The sequence below is a fragment of the Scylla paramamosain genome, chromosome 24, assembly GCF_035594125.1.
Source record: "Scylla paramamosain isolate STU-SP2022 chromosome 24, ASM3559412v1, whole genome shotgun sequence".
NCBI classification, from domain to species: Eukaryota; Metazoa; Arthropoda; class Malacostraca; order Decapoda; family Portunidae; genus Scylla; species Scylla paramamosain.
In genome coordinates, this window is record NC_087174.1 from 17,618,104 (window position 1) to 17,633,950 (window position 15,847).

Consider the following 15,847-nt stretch of genomic DNA (forward strand, 5'->3'; position numbering starts at 1 on the left):
CCCTTTTGCAGAGATCTCCATTCTTGGAGACTTCATTGTTCACCACCAGCTTTGGCTTTCCTCTCCCTTCACTGACCATCCTGGTGAAGTAGCCTACAACTATGCTATCCTCCATGACCTAGAGCAATTGGTGCAACACCCTACTCGTATTCCTGACCGTCTTGGAGATACGCCCAACATTCTTGACCTTTTCCTGACCTCTAATCCTTCTGCTTATGCTGTCACCCTTTCTTCTCCCGAAGGTGCCTCTGGCGTTTTGCCTCTGCTAATTGGGGGGACATGAGGAGGTATTTTGCTGATTTCCCTTGGAATGACTACTGCTTCCATGTCAGAGACCCGTCTTTGTGTGCTGAGCACATAACAGAGGTGATAGTGTCTGGCATAGAGGCGTACATTCCTCACTCTTTTTCTCGTCCTAAACCTTCTAAACCTTGGTTTAACACAGCTTGTTCTCGTGCTATACATGATAGAGAGGTGGCCCACAAAAGGTACTTAAGCCTTCCATCACCAGAATCTCATGCACTTTATATTTCTGCCCGGAACCATGCCAAGTCTGTTCTCCAACTAGCCAAAAACTCCTTCATTAACAGAAAACGTCAAAACCTTTCAAGATCTAACTCCCCTCGTGATTTCTGGCATCTAGCCAAAAATATCTTCAATAACTTTGCTTCTTCTTCTTTCCCTCCTCTACTTCAACCAGATGGCACTACTGCTATCACATCTATTTCTAAAGCTGAACTCTTTGCTCAAACCTTTGCTAGAAACTCTACCTTGGACAATTCTGGGCTTGTTCCTCCCTCTCCTCCATCCTCTGATTACTTCATGCCATGTATTAAAATTCTTCGCAATGATGTTTTCCATGCCCTCGCTGGCCTAAACCCTCGGAAGGCTTATGGACCTGATGGGGTCCCTCCTATTGTTCTCCGAAACCGTGCCTCCGTGCTTGCACCTTGCTTAGTCAAACTCTTTCAGCTCTGTCTGTCAACATCTACCTTTCCTTCTTGCTGGAAGTTTGCCTATATTCAACCTGTTCCTAAAAATGGTGACCGCTCTAATCCCTCAAACTACCGTCCTATTGCTTTAATGTCCTGCTTATCTAAAGTTTTTTAATCTATCCTCAACAGGAAGATTCTTAAACATCTATCACTTCACAACCTTCTATCTGATCGCCAGTATGGGTTCCGTCAAGGCCGCTCTACTGGTGATCTTCTGGCTTTCCTTACTGAGTCTTGGTCATCCTCTTTTAGAGACTTTGGTGAAACTTTTGCTGTTGCCTTGGACATATCGAAAGCCTTTGATAGAGTCTGGCACAAAGCTTTGATTTCCAAACTACCCTCCTACGGTTTCTATCCTTCTCTCTGTAACTTCATCTCAAGTTTCCTTTCTGACCGTTCTATTGCTGCTGTGGTAGACGGTCACTGTTCTTCTCCTAAATCTATTAACAGTGTTGTTCCTCAGGGTTCTGTCCTGTCACCCACTCTCTTCTTATTATTCATTAATGATCTTCTAAACCAAACTTCTTGTCCTATCCACTCATATGCTGATGATACCACCCTGCACTTTTCCACGTCTTTTCATAGACGTCCAACCCTTCAGGAGGTAAACATATCACGCAGGGAAGCCACAGAACGCTTGACTTCTGATCTTTCTAAAATTTCTGATTGGGGCAGAGCAAACCTGGTATTGTTCAATGCCTCAAAAACTCAATTCCTCCATCTATCAATTCGACACAACCTTCCAGACAACTATCCCCTCTTCTTCAATGACACTCAACTGTCCCCCTCTTCTACACTGAACATCCTCGGTCTGTCCTTTACTTATATTCTGAACTGGAAACTTCACATCTCATCTCTAGCTAAAACAGCTTCTATGAAGTTAGGTGTTCTGAGACATCTCCGACAGTTTTTCTCACCCCCCCCCAGCTGCTAACTCTGTACAAGGGCCTTATCCGTCCATGTATGGAGTATGCTTCACATGTCTGGGGGGGTTCCACTCATACTGCTCTTCTAGACAGGGTGGAATCAAAAGCTTTTCGTCTCATCAACTCCTCTCCTCTAACTGACTGTCTTCAGCCCCTCTCTCACCGCCGCAATGTTGCATATCTAGCTGTCTTCTACCGCTATTTTCATACCAACTGCTCTTCTGATCTTGCTAACTGCATGCCTCCCCTCCTTCCGCGGCCTCGCAGCACAAGACTTTCTTCTTTCTCTCACCCCTATTCTGTCCACCTCTCTAACGCAAGAGTTAACCAGTATTCTCAATCATTCATCCCTTTCTCTGGTAAACTCTGGAACTCCCTGCCTGCTTCTGTATTTCCACCTTCCTATGACTTGAATTCCTTCAAGAGGGAGGTTTCAAGACACTTATCCACCAATTTTTGACCACTGCTTTAACCCTTTTATGGGACTGGCATTTCAGTGGGCATTTTTTTTTATTAGATTTTTGTTGCCCTTGGCCAGTATCCTTCCTACATAAAAAAAAAAAAGAAAGGTAAATGAGTAGAATTTAAAGTGAGGAAAGTTTAGGTGGTGAAGAAGTAATAAAAAGGAAAGGGAAGATAAGACAAGGTGCGGAATGTTTTTTTAAAAGATAATTCATGCAGGCAAGTGTAAAATTAGAAAGGTAACTGCTGTTAGCTAGGAAATATAATGTGGAGGTACATGTAAGAATAAACATAAAAAATAAAGGTAGTCATCATAGGTCAACAACTAGTTATTGTTTCCCAAGGTAGGGTGCATGTCTAGAAAACTATTTAATGTTTTTTTTTTTTTTTCATTAGTCACTATACATTTTTTATTTGAGCATTCTAGCTTGATATATATATCTTCCCATCTTTTGTGTAGCATTGTTGAAAGAGTTGTCTGATTCCCTTTTAAATGTTCCATATGGTTTTGAATAGGGCAAATCTTTTTGGGGTGTGGCTTTCATTAACATATATATTTGGTTTTAAGGCAATACAGACACTTATTATGTCTTTTTTTGTTTTTGTTCTACTATGCAATTTTACTATTATTGAATTGTTTGAGTTTTGCTTTGACTTCTTTCCTATTTTATGGGCAACATTAATATCAGCAGGTTTTGTTTATCTTTAGATTGTCTTTGATGGCATTTACAATAACCTCAGTAGAGTTTTCATTATGAATTTCCCTTGGTAATAATTGTCCACTAACTATAATGGTGTCCCTGCGCTCATATTGATTCACATCTTCAATTTGGTCTTCTAGTTGAATAACTTTGTCTTCTAAATCTGTAGTGTATATCTTCTGATCTTTGTCTTCCAGTAGGACCTGAATGGCCTTCACAATAGTGCTCACAATCACTTTACCTTCTTCGGACAGTGCGGTGATATCAGCTTGTACTGAATTGAGAATACTTAGGGATGATGGTGGATTTGATCATAAGAACATAAGAACATAAGAAATAAGGGAAGCTGCAAGAAGCGACCAGGCTTACACGTGGGAGTCCCTGTATGAATATACCTACCTATTTCCCTCTATTTTCCCCATCCATAAACTTGTCTAATCTTCTCTTAAAGCTCTCTAATGTCCTAGCACTAACAACATGATTACCGAGTCCGTTCCACTCATCTACCACTCTATTTGAGAACCAATTTTTTCCTATCTCCTTCCTAAACCTAAATTGTTCAAGCTTGAACCCGTTATTTCTTGTTCTACCGTGATTGCTGATCCTAAGAATTTTGCTTACATCCCCCTTGTTATAACCCTTATACCACTTAAAGACTTCTATCAGGTCCCCTCTTAACCTACGTCTCTCTAAAGAATGTAAATTTAACAGCTTCAATCTCACCTCGTAAGGAATACTCCTCATCCCCTGTATCCTTTTAGTCATTCTCCTCTGTACTGATTCTAATAGACCTATATCTTTCCTGTAATGTGGGGACCAGAACTGCACAGCGTAGTCTAGATGAGGTCTGACCAGCGCCAAGTATAACTTTAATATTACTTCCGGCCTTCTACTTTTAACACTCCTAAAAATTAATCTTAGTACCCTATTTGCTCTGTTGTTGGCTTCTATGCATTGTTTCCCTAGACGGAGTTCAGAGCTAACTATAACTCCTAAATCTTTCTCGTACCCTGTACCTACCAGAGTTTGGTTGTTTAATGTGTACCTATTGTGTGGGTTTCCTCTACCTACATTAAGTACTTTGCATTTATTGATATTAAATTGCATTTGCCATCTATCCGTCCATTCATTCATTCTATCTAAATCTGCCTGCAAGGCGATGGCAACCGATTCTGACCTAATTAATCTATCTTTGTCTCATCCGCAAATTTACTAACATCACTACTAATTCCACTATCCAAGTCATTGATATATATTAGAAATAACAATGGCCCTAATAGTGATTCCTGTGGCACCCCACTAATTATATGACCCCACTCGGATTTCGAGCCGTTTATTACAACTCTCTGTCGTCTGTCACTCAGCCATGACCCTATCCAACCTAACACCTTCCAATCTATCCCGTGTGTCCTAACCTTTCCCAGGAGCCTTTGATGGGGCACCTTGTCGAATGCTTTACTAAAGTCCAGATATAAGATATCATAACTATCACCATTATCTACTGCCTCGTACACCTTACTGTAAAAACTTAACAAGTTTATCAGGCAAGACTTCCCCTTCGTGAAGCCATGCTGTGACTGATTTATCAAGTTATGTTAGTCTAAATGTTCCCTAATGTTCCTCGCTATTATTGACTCTAACATTTTACCTACAACTGAAGTTAAGCTGACAGGTCTATAATTAGACGCTAAAGTTTTATCTCCTTTCTTAAAGATGGGTACTACATTAGCCTGCCTCCACATTACTGGTACCTCACCCGACTCCAGTGATTTCCTAAAGACAGAAACTAACGGCTCACTAATAATCTCTTTACATTCCTTAAGTACTCTGGGATATATTTCATCAGGTCCTGGTGACTTGAACATTTTTAGCCTATCTATCTCCTGCTCCACTATCTCCCTTGTTATGGAAATATCTGTCAGCTTCTCATACTCATCTGCTCTAAACACCTGTTCACTATCTGGCATATCCTGCATGTTTTCCTGGGTGAAGACAGTTAAAAAATAATCATTCAGAAGTTTACTAATCTCCTCCCCAGAACTAACCAGCTCCCCATTTCCTGTTTTAATGGACCTATAGTATCTTTATTCTTCGTCCTATATACCTGATAAAATCCCTTGGGGTCCGTCTTCACCTGGCTGGCTACCTTTAATTCATAATTGCCCTTAGCTTTCCTCGTTAACTTCCTGACTGTTCTAACTAATTCATTATATGGTGTCCTTAAAACTTCTTCACCTGCCCTTAATCTCTTGTATATACTTCTCTTACGTCCTATATAATGCTTTAACCTAGCAGTCATCCATTTAGGATATTTTTTTGTGATCTTATTGTCCTATACGGGATATTTGCTAACTGACCTGTATAAACTTGATCTTCGAAATATTTATACAATTTATCTACATTTACCTCACCTAATCCCCTCATCTCGGCTCCTTCCATCTTCTCCCCTCCCTCATCTACTCACCTCGACCTCACCTCTCTCATTTCAGAATGACCTGACATTCCAACATATTCACACCTTTTTCCCCCTGACTAGGAAAATAAAATTAGGTGAGGTACACGCCAGGATGGCAATACTCTGTACGAATGTCAAATGAGAAAATTTTGTATGTTCTTATAAATAGTGTGTTTTCACTCATGTAAATCAGTCTCTCTGAGGATGGCTATTCAGCCGAAACGTTAGAGATTAAAAGAATCCTAACTCCTCCCTGGGTTCTTATCCCCCTTCCTAAACCCAACTACTTGTCAACATGAACAGTTCACATATTCACACCTATCTACCCCTTCCTCTTTCCTCTTACCCTTCCGGACACATCTTCCCTCCTCTTGTCCTACACCCTCACGCCTCACCTCACCTCTCTCATCCTGCCTTATCTCTCTGTACTCCGTCTCTGAACTGACCTCACCCTGCATCCCTTGCCAGTCCACTCCTTGGAGGTACCTTTTTAATTCCTAAAAATCTGCTATCCTTAAATCAGGTGTTTTACTAGTGTTTTTGCTTCTAAAAGTTTCTTCCTATTCCAAATTGTACCTAATTTCCCTATGGTCACTGTTACCTAGCTGTCCTCCAACCTCTACCTGCGTGACTGCTTCCTGCCTGTTAGTAAGAATTAAATCTAGAATATTATTCCCCCTTGTGGGTTCTACGACTACCTGTTTTAAAAAATTATCCTAAATTACTTTAAGAAATTCTTCTGCTTCCTTGTTACCCACCATCAGACTCCAGTCGATATTCCTAAAATTTAAATCTCCTACCACACATACCTGACTGTACCTGCCTGCTCTATTTAATTCCTGCCACAGTGACGCGTAAATTTCCTTTGTACTGGTCGGTGGTCTGTAAACTACCCCTAGTACTACTGACTGCGATCCTTCCTTAACATCCACTAATATCGACTCTTTTTAATCTGTTTTAATTCTACTGTTAATACAACACTGTAATGTGTCCCTAACGTATAAAACGACGCCTCCTCCTCCCCTGTTTTCCCTATCTTTATAAAACATTGTATAAATATCTACCTTAACCTCTGTATTAAATACTTTAACTGACATATCTAACCCAGTTTCAGTTAAAGCAATGATATCAAATTTCTCTACACACGCTATTCCTCTAAGCAAGTCTTTTATTCAGAATACTTCTATAGTTTTGTAATAAACACTTAAGCTACTTTTCACCTTCCCTGAGCTAGCTATCTTTCATGATTTAACTAATTTGCCCCTCGCCTTCTCCTCACTACCCCTTCTTCTCTCCCGACTAACGAAAAAAGCGCTGGAGCGCAGTTAACTCCCGCTCGAATGTTTCGGCCAAAACACGAACATCCTGGCGTGATAAATGGACTCCATCCCTGGCGTACAAGGTGTCCCTACCATAGAAAAGGTCCCAGTTGTCGATGAACGTCCATCCATTACTCTTACAATGATTCGTCCATGTCGTTTCTGATAACAAAACCCACACGCTGAAATATTGTTGTGTAGAGGTTGTAACAATTTGATTTAGCGCGTGAGAGGGTTTGTTTTGATTGCGGCAGTGGTCTGGCGTTGCTGAAACGTTCTGAATTTTGGAGAGAGAGAGAGAGAGAGAGAGAGAGAGAGAGAGAGAGAGAGAGAGAGGGAGAAAGAGAGAGAATTGGTTTTATTTTTATTTACTGCACCGAATGGCGTCATTCCTATACAGAAAATAAGTATTTAACAATATTCAATATTGTTATAACAATATTGTTAAATACTTATTTTCTGTATAGGAATGACGCCATTCGGTGCAGTAAATAAAAATAAAACCAATTCTCTCTCTTTCTCCCTCCCTCTCTCTCTCTCTCTCTCTCTCTCTCTCTCTCTCTCTCTCTCTCTCTCTCTCTCTCTCTCTCTCTCTCTCTCTCCAAAATTCAGAACGTTTCAGCAACGCCAGACCACTGCCGCAATCAAAACAAACCCTCTCACGCGCTAAATCAAATTGTTACAACCTCTACACAACAATATTTCAGCGTGTGGGTTTTGTTATCAGAAACGACATGGTCGTAACAAGAAACAACGTTGAACGGACCTATGCCAGAGGCAGAACTGCCCAAACAACCCAGGGAGAGAAGTCAACCCAGCATACAGGACCACCACACCCACCTGCACCCAGCTCAAGTAGAACTGCCCAGGTGGAAACATCAGCCCAGCACAAAAGACTATCAAATCCAGATCAGGGTTCCTAGTGAACGAACGTGTTTAGTGAACAGTGACCTGACACTAATATAGCTGGCCAGTGTAGACATGGCGCCTTGTGTTGCTGAATCGTCTGGTTGTGTTAGTTCTCCTGTTCTCGAGGCCTTCGTTGCGAAGGTCTCAGAGGTGAAGGCTGAGTTCCATCGAAGAATCTCGGAGGTGCAGGATGAGTTTCGTGAGAGGATCTCGGAACTGCAGGCTGAGTTCTGTGAGAGGATCTCAGCACCTGTGGGAGGTCGTGCTCCACCGTCACCTTACCTAGTAAGGCGACGGAGGAGCAGTGGTCAGTTGTGTGCAGGGGAGCCAAGAGGGTAAAGGACCTCAGGGCGCCTTGCGTGGTGACGAAGAATCCCTTCAATGTGCTGGAGGAAGTGAAGGATAAGGTGGACATGGCGGGAGGAGGCAAGAAGGAGGGGGCAGATGCAGTTACCCTGCCCCAAGATAGAGTGCTTGTGTTTGGTGATAGTCAGGTTAAGCACTTAGATAGTACGTTCTGTGCTAGGGATAGGAAGCGTAGGTCGAGGGTGTGTTTGCCGGAGGCCGGGATAGGGAAGGTAGCTGATAGGCTAGACACGTGCTTGGAAAAAGATGGGACCAAGCCCATTGCTTTTCTCAGTGCGGGATGGAATGACCTTGGTAAGGTCAGGAGTAAGGAGCTTATCAGGAGGTTTTGACAGGCTTTGGACAGGATTAGGGACAAGGGAGGGATCCCCGTGGTATGTGGTGTCTTGCCGAGGAGGGGAGTTGGTGCTGAGTGGTAGGTAAGCGAATCATTGTAAGAGTAATGGATGGACGTTCATCGACAACTGGGACCTTTTCTATGGTAGGGACACCTTGTACGCCAGGGATGGAGTCCATTTATCACGCCAGGATGTTCGTGTTTTGGCCGAAACATTCGAGCGGGAGTTAACTGCGCTCCAGCGCTTTTTTCGTTAGTCGGGAGAGAAGAAGGGGTAGTGAGGAGAAGGCGAGGGGCAAATTAGTTAAATCATGAAAGATAGCTAGCTCAGGGAAGGTGAAAAGTAGCTTAAGTGTTTATTACAAAACTATAGAAGTATTCTGAATAAAAGACTTGCTTAGAGGAATAGCGTGTGTAGAGAAATTTGATATCATTGCTTTAACTGAAACTGGGTTAGATATGTCAGTTAAAGTATTTAATACAGAGGTTAAGGTAGATATTTATACAATGTTTTATAAAGATAGGGAAAACAGGGGAGGAGGAGGCGTCGTTTTATACGTTAGGGACACATTACAGTGTTGTATTAACAGTAGAATTAAAACAGATTAAAAAGAGTCGATATTAGTGGATGTTAAGGAAGGATCGCAGTCAGTAGTACTAGGGGTAGTTTACAGACCACCGACCAGTACAAAGGAAATTTACGCGTCACTGTGGCAGGAATTAAATAGAGCAGGCAGGTACAGTCAGGTATGTGTGGTAGGAGATTTAAATTTTAGGAATATCGACTGGAGTCTGATGGTGGGTAACAAGGAAGCAGAAGAATTTCTTAAAGTAATTTAGGATAATTTTTTAAAACAGGTAGTCGTAGAACCCACAAGGGGGAATAATATTCTAGATTTAATTCTTACTAACAGGCAGGAAGCAGTCACGCAGGTAGAGGTTGGAGGACAGCTAGGTAACAGTGACCATAGGGAAATTAGGTACAATTTAGAATAGGAAGAAACTTTTAGAAGCAAAAACACTAGTAAAACACCTGATTTAAGGATAGCAGATTTTTAGGAATTAAAAAGGTACCTCCAAGGAGTGGACTGGCAAGGGATGCAGGGTGAGGTCAGTTCAGAGACGGAGTACAGAGAGATAAGGCAGGATGAGAGAGGTGAGGTGAGGCGTGAGGGTGTAGGACAAGAGGAGGGAAGATGTGTCCGGAAGGGTAAGAGGAAAGAGGAAGGGGTAGATAGGTGTGAATATGTGAACTGTTCATGTTGACAAGTAGTTGGGTTTAGGAAGGGGGATAAGAACCCAGGGAGGAGTTAGGATTCTTTTAATCTCTAACGTTTCGGCTGAATAGCCATCCTCAGAGAGACTGATTTACATGAGTGAAAACACACTATTTATAAGAACATACAAAATTTTCTCATTTGACATTCGTACAGAGTATTGCCATCCTGGCGTGTACCTCACCTAATTTTATTTTCCTAGTCAGGGGGAAAAAGGTGTGAATATGTTGGAATGTCAGGTCATTCTGAAATGAGAGAGGTGAGGTCGAGGTGAGTAGATGAGGGAGGGGAGAAGATGGAAGGAGCCGAGATGAGGGGATTAGGTGAGGTAAATGTAGATAAATTGTATAAATATTTCGAAGATCAAGTTTATACAGGTCAGTTAGCAAATATCCCGTATAGGACAATAAGATCACAAAAAAATATCCTAAATGGATGACTGCTAGGTTAAAGCATTATATAGGACGTAAGAGAAGTATATACAAGAGATTAAGGGCAGGTGAAGAAGTTTTAAGGACACCATATAATGAATTAGTTAGAACAGTCAGGAAGTTAACGAGGAAAGCTAAGGGCAATTATGAATTAAAGGTAGCCAGCCAGGTGAAGACGGACCCCAAGGGATTTTATCAGGTATATAGGACGAAGAATAAAGATACTATAGGTCCATTAAAACAGGAAATGGGGAGCTGGTTAGTTCTGGGGAGGAGATTAGTAAACTTCTGAATGATTATTTTTTAACTGTCTTCACCCAGGAAAACATGCAGGATATGCCAGATAGTGAACAGGTGTTTAGAGCAGATGAGTATGAGAAGCTGACAGATATTTCCATAACAAGGGAGATAGTGGAGCAGGAGATAGATAGGCTAAAAATGTTCAAGTCACCAGGACCTGATGAAATATATCCCAGAGTACTTAAGGAATGTAAAGAGATTATTAGTGAGCCGTTAGTTTCTGTCTTTAGGAAATCACTGGAGTCGGGTGAGGTACCAGTAATGTGGAGGCAGGCTAATGTAGTACCCATCTTTAAGAAAGGAGATAAAACTTTAGCGTCTAATTATAGACCTGTCAGCTTAACTTCAGTTGTAGGTAAAATGTTAGAGTCAATAATAGCGAGGAACATTAGGGAACATTTAGACTAACATAACTTGATAAATCAGTCACAGCATGGCTTCACGAAGGGGAAGTCTTGCCTGATAAACTTGTTAAGTTTTTACAGTAAGGTGTACGAGGCAGTAGATAATGGTGATAGTTATGATATCTTATATCTGGACTTTAGTAAAGCATTCGACAAGGTGCCCCATCAAAGGCTCCTGGGAAAGGTTAGGACACACGGGATAGATTGGAAGGTGTTAGGTTGGATAGGGTCATGGCTTAGTGACAGACGACAGAGAGTTGTAATAAACGGCTCGAAATCCGAGTGGGGTCATATAATTAGTGGGGTGCCACAGGAATCACTATTAGGGCCATTGTTATTTCTAATATATATCAATGACTTGGATAGTGGAATTAGTAGTGATGTTAGTAAATTTGCGGATGAGACAAAGATAGATTAATTAGGTCAGAATCGGTTGCCATCGCCTTGCAGGCAGATTTAGATAGAATGAATGAATGGACGGATAGATGGCAAATGCAATTTAATATCAATAAATGCAAAGTACTTAATGTAGGTAGAGGAAACCCACACAATAGGTACACATTAAACAACCAAACTCTGGTAGGTACAGGGTACGAGAAAGATTTAGGAGTTATAGTTAGCTCTGAACTCCGTCTAGGGAAACAATGCATAGAAGCCAACAACAGAGCAAATAGGGTACTAAGATTAATTTTTAGGAGTGTTAAAAGTAGAAGGCCGGAAGTAATATTAAAGTTATACTTGGCGCTGGTCAGACCTCATCTAGACTACGCTGTGCAGTTCTGGTCCCCACATTACAGGAGAGATATAGGTCTATTAGAATCAGTACAGAGGAGAATGACTAAAAGGATACAGGGGATGAGGAGTATTCCTTACGAGGTGAGATTGAAGCTGTTAAATTTACATTCTTTAGAGAGACGTAGGTTAAGAGGGGACCTGATAGAAGTCTTTAAGTGGTATAAGGGTTATAACAAGGGGGATGTAAGCAAAATTCTTAGGATCAGCAATCACGGTAGAACAAGAAATAACGGGTTCAAGCTTGAACAATTTAGGTTTAGGAAGGAGATAGGAAAAAATTGGTTCTCAAATAGAGTGGTAGATGAGTGGAACGGACTCGGTAATCATGTTGTTAGTGCTAGGACATTAGAGAGCTTTAAGAGAAGATTAGACAAGTTTATGGATGGGGAAAATAGAGGGAAATAGGTAGGTATATTCATACAGGGACTCCCACGTGTAAGCCTGGTCGCTTCTTGCAGCTTCCCTTATTTCTTATGTTCTTATGTTCTTATGATCAAATCCACCATCATCCCTAAGTATTCTCAATTCAGTACAAGCTGATATCACCGCACTGTCCGAAGAAGGTAAAGTGATTGTGAGCACTATTGTGAAGGCCATTCAGGTCCTACTGGAAGACAAAGATCAGAAGATATACACTACAGATTTAGAAGACAAAGTTATTCAACTAGAAGACCAAATTGAAGATGTGAATCAATATGAGCGCAGGGACACCATTATAGTTAGTGGACAATTATTACCAAGGGAAATTCATAATGAAAACTCTACTGAGGTTATTGTAAATGCCATCAAAGACAATCTAAAGATAAACAAAACCTGCTGATATTAATGTTGCCCATAAAATAGGAAAGAAGTCAAAGCAAAACTCAAACAATTCAATAATAGTAAAATTGCATAGTAGAACAAAAAAAAAAAAAAAAGACATAATAAGTGTCTGTATTGCCTTAAAACCAAATATATATGTTAATGAAAGCCACACCCCAAAAAGATTTGCCCTATTCAAAACCATATGGAACATTTAAAAGGGAATCAGACAACTCTTTCAACAATGCTACACAAAAGATGGGAAGATATATATATCAAGCTAGAATGCTCAAATAAAAAATGTATAGTGACTAATGAAAAAAAAAAAAAAAACATTAAATAGTTTTCTAGACATGCACCCTACCTTGGGAAACAATAACTAGTTGTTGACCTATGATGACTACCTTTATTTTTTATGTTTATTCTTACATGTACCTCCACATTATATTTCCTAGCTAACAGCAGTTACCTTTCTAATTTTACACTTGCCTGCATGAATTATCTTTTAAAAAAACATTCCGCACCTTGTCTTATCTTCCCTTTCCTTTTTATTACTTCTTCACCACCTAAACTTTCCTCACTTTAAATTCTACTCATTTACCTTTCTTTTTTTTTTTTTATGTAGGAAGGATACTGGCCAAGGGCAACAAAAATCTAATAAAAAAAATGCCCACTGAAATGCCAGTCCCATAAAAGGGTTAAAGCAGTGGTCAAAAATTGGTGGGTAAGTGTCTTGAAACCTCCCTCTTGAAGGAATTCAAGTCATAGGAAGGTGGAAATACAGAAGCAGGCAGGGAGTTCCAGAGTTTACCAGAGAAAGGGATGAATGATTGAGAATACTGGTTAACTCTTGCGTTAGAGAGGTGGACAGAATAGGGGTGAGAGAAAGAAGAAAGTCTTGTGCTGCGAGGCCGCGGAAGGAGGGGAGGCATGCAGTTAGCAAGATCAGAAGAGCAGTTGGTATGAAAATAGCGGTAGAAGACAGCTAGATATGCAACATTGCGGCGGTGAGAGAGGGGCTGAAGACAGTCAGTTAGAGGAGAGGAGTTGATGAGACGAAAAGCTTTTGATTCCACCCTGTCTAGAAGAGCAGTATGAGTGGAACCCCCCCAGACATGTGGAGCATACTCCATACATGGACGGATAAGGCCCTTGTACAGAGTTAGCAGCTGGGGGGGGGTGAGAAAAACTGTCGGAGATGTCTCAGAACACCTAACTTCATAGAAGCTGTTTTAGCTAGAGATGAGATGTGAAGTTTCCAGTTCAGAATATAAGTAAAGGACAGACCGAGGATGTTCAGTGTAGAAGAGGGGGACAGTTGAGTGTCATTGAAGAAGAGGGGATAGTTGTCTGGAAGGTTGTGTCGAATTGATAGATGGAGGAATTGAGTTTTTGAGGCATTGAACAATACCAGGTTTGCTCTGCCCCAATCAGAAATTTTAGAAAGATCAGAAGTCAAGCGTTCTGTGGCTTCCCTGCGTGATATGTTTACCTCCTGAAGGGTTGGACGTCTATGAAAAGACGTGGAAAAGTGCAGGGTGGTATCATCAGCATATGAGTGGATAGGACAAGAAGTTTGGTTTAGAAGATCATTAATGAATAATAAGAAGAGAGTGGGTGACAGGACAGAACCCTGAGGAACAACACTGTTAATAGATTTAGGAGAAGAACAGTGACCGTCTACCACAGCAGCAATAGAACGGTCAGAAAGGAAACTTGAGATGAAGTTACAGAGAGAAGGATAGAAACCGTAGGAGGGTAGTTTGGAAATCAAAGCTTTGTGCCAGACTCTATCAAAGGCTTTTGATATGTCCAAGGCAACAGCAAAAGTTTCACCAAAGTCTCTAAAAGAGGATGACCAAGACTCAGTAAGGAAAGCCAGAAGATCACCAGTAGAGCGGCCTTGACGGAACCCATACTGGCGATCAGATAGAAGGTTGTGAAGTGATAGATGTTTAAGAATCTTCCTGTTGAGGATAGATTAAAAAACTTTAGATAAGCAGGACATTAAAGCAATAGGACGGTAGTTTGAGGGATTAGAGCGGTCACCATTTTTAGGAACAGGTTGAATATAGGCAAACTTCCAGCAAGAAGGAAAGGTAGATGTTGACAGACAGAGCTGAAAGAGTTTGACTAAGCAAGGTGCAAGCACGGAGGCACGGTTTCGGAGAACAATAGGAGGGACCCCATCAGGTCCATAAGCCTTCCGAGGGTTTAGGCCAGCGAGGGCATGGAAAACATCATTGCGAAGAATTTTAATACATGGCATGAAGTAATCAGAGGATGGAGGAGAGGGAGGAACAAACCCAGAATTGTCCAAGGTAGAGTTTCTAGCAAAGGTTTGAGCAAAGAGTTCAGCTTTAGAAATAGATGTGATAGCAGTAGTGCCATCTGGTTGAAGTAGAGGAGGGAAAGAAGAAGAAGCAAAGTTATTGAAGATATTTTTGGCTAGATGCCAGAAATCACGAGGGGAGTTAGATCTTGAAAGGTTTTGACGTTTTCTGTTAATGAAGGAGTTTTTGGCTAGTTGGAGAACAGACTTGGCATGGTTCCGGGCAGAAATATAAAGTGCATGAGATTCTGGTGATGGAAGGCTTAAGTACCTTTTGTGGGCCACCTCTCTATCATGTATAGCACGAGAACAAGCTGTGTTAAACCAAGGTTTAGAAGGTTTAGGACGAGAAAAAGAGTGAGGAATGTACGCCTCTATGCCAGACACTATCACCTCTGTTATGTGCTCAGCACACAAAGACGGGTCTCTGACATGGAAGCAGTAGTCATTCCAAGGGAAATCAGCAAAATACCTCCTCATGTCCCCCCAATTAGCAGAGGCAAAACGCCAGAGGCACCTTCGGGAGAAGAAAGGGTGACAGCATAAGCAGAAGGATTAGAGGTCAGGAAAAGGTCAAGAATGTTGGGCGTATCTCCAAGACGGTCAGGAATACGAGTAGGGTGTTGCACCAATTGCTCTAGGTCATGGAGGATAGCATAGTTGTAGGCTACTTCACCAGGATGGTCAGTGAAGGGAGAGGAAAGCCAAAGCTGGTGGTGAACAATGAAGTCTCCAAGAATGGAGATCTCTGCAAAAGGGAAGAGGGTCAGAATGTGCTCCACTTTGGAAGTTAAGTAGTCAAAGAATTTCTTATAGTCAGAGGAGTTAGGAGAGAGGTATACAGCACAGATAAATTTAGTATGAGAATGACTCTGTAGTCGTAACCAGATGGTGGAAAACTCGGAAGATTCAAGAGCGTGGGCACGAGAGCAGGTTAAGTCATTGCGCACATAAACGCAGCATCCAGCTTTGGATCGAAAATGAGGATAGAGAAAGTAGGAGGGAACAGAAAAGGGGCTACTGTCAGTTGCCTCAGA